This window comes from Ipomoea triloba, chromosome 13 (assembly GCF_003576645.1).
Source record: "Ipomoea triloba cultivar NCNSP0323 chromosome 13, ASM357664v1".
Taxonomy (NCBI): domain Eukaryota; kingdom Viridiplantae; phylum Streptophyta; class Magnoliopsida; order Solanales; family Convolvulaceae; genus Ipomoea; species Ipomoea triloba.
Window position 1 is genome coordinate 1,524,171 of NC_044928.1, and position 6,780 is coordinate 1,530,950.

Below are 6,780 nucleotides of genomic sequence, written 5' to 3' on the forward strand. Positions count from 1 at the left end.
CAAAAGGGCAGGAGCACAAAAAAATAAAACCTATGAAAGAACACACACACCATATCCGAACCACCATCCACACCCCATCATGAACTTGTTGTTCACATTAACACCTGAGCAACCACCATGCTGAGATCCAGAAATGTGATCAATATTCGCATCCTGCATCCCACAAAGAAAAACACAAAGACAAAAATGGAGAGAGTAACATAAAGAACTCCAAAAATTAAGTACTTGACAAACAATGCTTTGTTACTGAGCACAAACATATTAGAAAGCAGACACACATAAACGAGTACAAACATAAAATGAAACATACCCGGCCAATACCACCACCCACACCATGGTCATCATGACCTTCATTAATCACCCTAGCAATATTAGACACATCACCCCACACATCGTGTCCAAACTCCCGAGTCAATCCAAGGCTAAAAGATGGAAAATCCTTCAAATTAGCCCTCTTCAATATAGGCACTCAACCTCTACTAACGCCCGTATATTATCAGCATTACCAGAACTCTTCATCAACTGAGTAAATGTGGGTTTGAGCATGGTTCATTAGTACCTGCGCAGCATCTAAAACCTGCCAAATTCACATTATTCCCTGCAACCGCGCCAGCCTCGTTCACCAACTGGATAGTGCGAGAATGCACCTGGCTAGCTCCCCGGTCTTGTCAGCCAAGCGCTCAAGTAATTTCTAAAAATTCAAACAAAAATAACCCAAAAAACTAACATTATGGGAAAAAAAATAGAATAGAACATAGAATACATAACGAAATATAACCTATTATGGAAGAAAATATACACGTGCACAAAAAATATGAAACTAGACCTTATGGGGAGGAACAGGAGAAACGGGGGGCAACAGAATCACCATGAGTACCTCCCAATGTACACCCCGTCAGCAGACATCTACTACCCTCGGCACTACATCGGACGACACAACACAAGGAAGCATCTGCGATGTCCCCCCCGAATCTCCAAGACTTTGCGCCAACGAAGCATCTGCGATGTCAGCCCTCGAAATGCTGGACAGCCCGAGGCAAGATACGAATCGCAGGCGAACCCGATCACAATACAACACTACAACGCAAACAAATTCCACGATAAAATGAATAAATAAAACTTATATTCAACCAAATCCATGACAAAAAAAAACATTAAACTCATATGAAAAATAAAGACTCACAATCAAGAAGAGGATAGGACTCGAAAACCGTGGATTGCCGCCTGCAATCCACAGCGCATGTGTAGAAACAAGTTCCTCAATCAGATCATATAACGACACCAATTCTATTGTGAGATAGTAGCAACATAATCCAAATGATGGAACACTATCTGATTACAATATCCATTGCCCATGCAAGAAATCAGCGAGGAATCAACAGAACCATAAAATGCCTCTTGAACCCAAACCCCATCAAGATCCTCCCTAATAAAGTTGTGCAAGCTCAGCGGGGGACACATATAAAATAAAAAGGACATTAGGAGAAAATGAAATAAAAAGCACAACTACATACATCCAAGCCTACAAACAACTAGTAGAACAATCACACATGGTAAAGAGATCGAGAACTTTACCTAAGCAACGTTTTTTTTTGTCATGGATTTGGTTGAATGTAAGTTTTATTTATTCATTTTATCGTGGAATTTGTTTGCGTTGTAGTTGTTGTATTGTGATCGGGTTCGACCTGCGATTCGTATCTTGCCTCGGGCTGTCCTAGCATTTCGAGGGCTGACATCGCAGATGCTTCGTTGGCGCAAGGTCTTGGAGATTCTGACATCGCAGATGCTTCGTTGGCGCAAGGTCTTGGAGATTCGGGGGGACATCGCAGATGCTTCCTTGTGTTGTGTCGTCCGATGTAGTGCCCGAGGGTGGTAGATCGTCTGCTGACGGGGTGTACGTTAGGGAGGTACTCATGGTGATTCTGTTGCCCCGGTTTCTCCTGTTCCTCCCCATAAGGTCTAGTTTCATATTTTTTGTGCACGTGTATATTTTTCTTCCATAATAGGTTATATTTCGTTATGTATTCTATGTTCTCTATTCTATTTTTTTCCCATAATGTTAGTTTTTTGGGTTATTTTTGTTTGAATTTTTAGAAATTACTTGAGCGCTTGGCTGACAAGACCGGGGAGCTAGCCAGGTGCATTCTCGCACTTATCCAGTTGGTGAACGAGGCTGGCGCGGTTGCAGGGAATAATGTGAATTTCTGGCAGGTTTTAGATGCTGCGCAGGTATTAATGAACCATGCTCACAACCCACATTTACTCAGTTTGATGAAGAGTTCTAGGGTAATGCTGATAATATACGGGCGTTAGTAGAGGTTGAGCGTGCCATATTGAAGAGGGCTAATTTGAAGGATTTTCCATCTTTTAGCCTTGGATTGACTCGGGAGTTTGGACACGATGTGTGGGGTGATGTGTCTAATATTGCTAGGGTGATTAATGAAGGTCATGATGACCATTGTGTGGGTGGTGGTATTGGCCGGGTATGTTTCATTTTTATGTTTTGTACTCGTTGTTTATGTGTGTCTGCTTTCTGATCTGTTTGTGCTCAGTAACAAAGCATTGTTTGCCAAGTACTTAATTTTTGGAGTTCTTTATGTTACTCTCNGCTTCGTTGGCGCAAGGTCTTGGAGATTCGGGGGGACATCGCAGATGCTTCCTTGTGTTGTGTCGTCCGATGTAGTGCCCGAGGGTGGTAGATCGTCTGCTGACGGGGTGTACGTTAGGGAGGTACTCATGGTGATTCTGTTGCCCCGGTTTCTCCTGTTCCTCCCCATAAGGTCTAGTTTCATATTTTTTGTGCACGTGTATATTTTTCTTCCATAATAGGTTATATTTCGTTATGTATTCTATGTTCTCTATTCTATTTTTTTCCCATAATGTTAGTTTTTTGGGTTATTTTTGTTTGAATTTTTAGAAATTACTTGAGCGCTTGGCTGACAAGACCGGGGAGCTAGCCAGGTGCATTCTCGCACTTATCCAGTTGGTGAACGAGGCTGGCGCGGTTGCAGGGAATAATGTGAATTTCTGGCAGGTTTTAGATGCTGCGCAGGTATTAATGAACCATGCTCACAACCCACATTTACTCAGTTTGATGAAGAGTTCTAGGGTAATGCTGATAATATACGGGCGTTAGTAGAGGTTGAGCGTGCCATATTGAAGAGGGCTAATTTGAAGGATTTTCCATCTTTTAGCCTTGGATTGACTCGGGAGTTTGGACACGATGTGTGGGGTGATGTGTCTAATATTGCTAGGGTGATTAATGAAGGTCATGATGACCATTGTGTGGGTGGTGGTATTGGCCGGGTATGTTTCATTTTTATGTTTTGTACTCGTTGTTTATGTGTGTCTGCTTTCTGATCTGTTTGTGCTCAGTAACAAAGCATTGTTTGCCAAGTACTTAATTTTTGGAGTTCTTTATGTTACTTTGTTTGCCAAGTACTTAATTTTTGGAGTTCTTTATGTTACTCTCTTTGCCAAGTACTTAATTTTTGGAGTTCTTTATGTTACTCTCTCCATTTTTGTCTTGTGTTTTTCTTTGTGGGATGTAGGATGCGAATATTGATCACATTTCTGGATCTCAGCATGGTGGTTGCTCAGGTGTTAATGCCGAACAACAAGTTCATGATGGGGGTGTGGATGGTGGTTCAGATATGGTGTGTGTGTTCTTTCATAGGATTTTATTTTTTTGTGCTCATTCGGTTATGTTTGTGTGCCCTTTTGATTTTTTTTTTTTAGTTATCCTTTATGTTGTTATAATAACTTGGGTATGCTTTATTCAATCGGTTGGAGGTCTGCGCGCAAATGAGGGGGTCAATTAAATGTTGGGGCCCAGTAAGTTACATGTTAATATTCACTATTTTGGTGTGCCTCTTCGTTCTGGGATGTGTGCATTGTTGGTACTTGTACGTTGTTTTGTTAGGAATTTGTATTATTTCCTTGTAATTATTGGTGTTTGTTTCTTATATGCATGCGAAGACCGAAAAACGTTTGGTGGACGTTGTTCCTGTAGTTGCTGGAGTGTGGGGAGTGGTTGGGGGGCCCTTCACGGCAGGGTGTTGGTTTAAGTGACATTGTAGATGGTCGGTCGTTCGTTACACCCACAGAGGTTATTTATTTTTCTTATGTTTGATCGTCCATTTCCCTTTTGGCATTATTCATCTACAATATCCTTGTTTTAATTTAATGGTCTTGTGGGTTTCTAGCAGGTTGTTCCTCGTGTGGGTTCCACATTTGTTTGTCTTGCTCCACACAAGGCAAATAATAGACCAGCTCGTACTGTTTTGGGGTCAGTTCGCCGTAGTGGTGTCCACTCTATTGCTTCCGTGCCTTCGCTCGATTTATTGGATGATGTCAACTTTTTCAAGTGGGTGCTCAAGTATGGGAGTGATGATTTGTAAGTTGTCGTTGCATTTGTACCTCTTTGTCATGCCGAATGTTTTTTTTCCTATTTGTGATGAATGCTCACACGATTTTGTAGGCATGAGTTTTTATTCTCTTACAGTGGTCTGATTGTTAGTCGTGAGGATATATGTTCTTTGGCACCTGGGGCAGAGGTTTCTGTGGGTGTGATTATTGCTGGGTCCTGTATAATAACTTATAGAGAACATACCAAGGATCCATCAACACCAACTAGGGTGTTTGCCTCTCCGTTCGCTACTGTATAGTTATGTGCGTTTATGTTTCTTGTTTTGTTTACGTTTGTATTTTTTTGCTCTTGACAGTTATCAACTTTTTGTATTTTTCTATTGATTAACAGTTGAACACTACTGTGTTGTTCGAAAAAATAGACAAGCTGAAGTTGGCTAGGTTTTCGAAGGCTTTGGGGGCTGATTTTGCACTTGGGTCATTATAAAATATGGGGTCATGTTCATCTCGTAAGTGTTTCACATGGCTTTCAATTCATATCTTATATATCATTTATGCATTGTGTGCCCAGTAGTTAGGGTTTGTGTGCCAATAGTTACCGTCTGTTAGCCCATTAGTGTAGATGTGTGTGCTCATTAGATTGGCTATACATTTTTAAGTATCGTCTCATAATTTTTATTGTTGTTTCAGCTTTTCTTTCCCATCCTTCAACAAAATCATTTCTACCTCTTGTGTGTCGACTTCAAATTCGAGCAGCTTGAAATTATTGATAATTCTGCTTCAACTCAGCCCTCTCCGGCGAAGTATGGTGATACCCCAGAAAATGTGGTACGTTTTCTTCCCATTCTATGCTTGTACGCTATTTTAATGGGTAATCTTAAAGCGATATGTTCTTTTTTTCTTTTTTTTTTTTTGTATTTTAGAAACTGTTGTTGTTCGAATATTTCACATCTGTTGGTGAGAAGTTCAAGTCAATTGTTTGTGACAATTTGAAGACTAAAAGGATGCCAATGACGTGGCGGGACACCAAGAATAAGGTGGACTATGGCATGTATCTTATGCGGCACATGAAGAGTTATGTGAGTGAAGCCGTGAAGGTGTTGCAAAATGGGATTGTGGGCTGACTAGTGGTGACAGATCGCAACTTTAGAGGCTACGTTTGCGTTATATGAAGGAGCATTGCACACTTGATATAAGTGCACACCGTACCAGCAATGTGGCTCATGCGTTACGATTTCTTTCCGGGCATTAGTTTCCTTGCTGTTGTTTACTAGTCGTTTACTTTTGGGGGTCGTTGTTGGATTTTCATTACTAATGTTTACTCACACTTTTGTTCTGTTTTCAACTACTTCATTTCTAGTGTAACAGATTTTTTCGTTCACCAACAGTGTTATAGTTTTATTATTATGCACGTATTACTTTAGTTATCACTATTATTTGGTATATTGCATGTTTTTTTTTTTCTGATTTTTGTGTGCTTCCTAGCTCATAACATGTGCATTTACAACATTGTAAGTGTGCCTGCTAACTTATATCGTGTACGAATATTTTAATACTTAACCAAAAATGAAGTGAACTAACTAATAAACGTGCAGTCTTACGGGGTAAAATATTAGATTATATTACTGTATGGTTTGTTACAGACTTACAATTGTGTGCTCATACTAGTTGGTTGTGTGCCCAATACTATATGTTGTGTGTCTTTGCATATGTCATATATATATATAAAATCCGAACTCAATTTAAATTAATTAAAACAAGTTTCAGCATAACATTATAAAAATTTACGAGCTAAACACAAGTCTAATTTTTTTTTAATCTCAAACGAGGTCGAACCACTATAATTATTTTGAACTCAAATTCGAGCTAACCTAGTAACGAACCAAGGTTTGAGCCCAGTTTAATTAGCTCATTCGAACCCCTAAACCAACAATCGTTATACCCTGCACCACGGTGCACATAGCAATGTGCACCATGTACGTAAAACGACGTCGTTTCGGTGTTAGTAGACGCGAACGCAAATGACTCAGGAAATTCATTATCTATAATACACATAATCATTATCTATAATACACATAACGTTTGCCTAGAATACACAGAATGTTTGCCCAGAATACACAGAATATTGACACAAAATACACAGATGTTAGTGGACGCGAATGACTCCAGGGAATTCATTATCTATAATACACATAATCATTATATAGAATACACAGAACGTTTGCCTAGAATACACAGAATGTTTGCCCATAATACACAAAATATTGATGCCCATAATACACATAACTCATCCTCCTAACATTCGAATGCACAAACACATCACAACTTGTGTTAATAACATGAATACACATAATATTTACACAAAATACACAGAACTCATCCTCCTAAACATTCGAATGCACAAACACATCA

The 6,780-nt window shown here is 39.7% G+C and overlaps 1 long non-coding RNA gene across 2 annotated transcripts; it reads left to right on the top strand.

The window, feature by feature from the left end:
- The first annotated feature begins 1,666 nt into the window (after positions 1-1,666).
- Positions 1,667-5,798, top strand: LOC116002765. 2 transcript variants are annotated; one of them, XR_004094544.1, is made up of 11 exons: positions 1,667-1,759; positions 2,625-2,780; positions 2,918-3,306; positions 3,552-3,656; positions 3,793-3,834; positions 3,979-4,108; positions 4,209-4,396; positions 4,481-4,671; positions 4,760-4,877; positions 5,059-5,196; positions 5,292-5,798. It is a non-coding gene; the product is annotated as an uncharacterized LOC116002765 (long non-coding RNA). The 2 variants fall into 2 exon arrangements; XR_004094545.1 differs by lacking the exon at positions 3,793-3,834.
- The last annotated feature ends 982 nt before the right edge of the window (positions 5,799-6,780 follow it).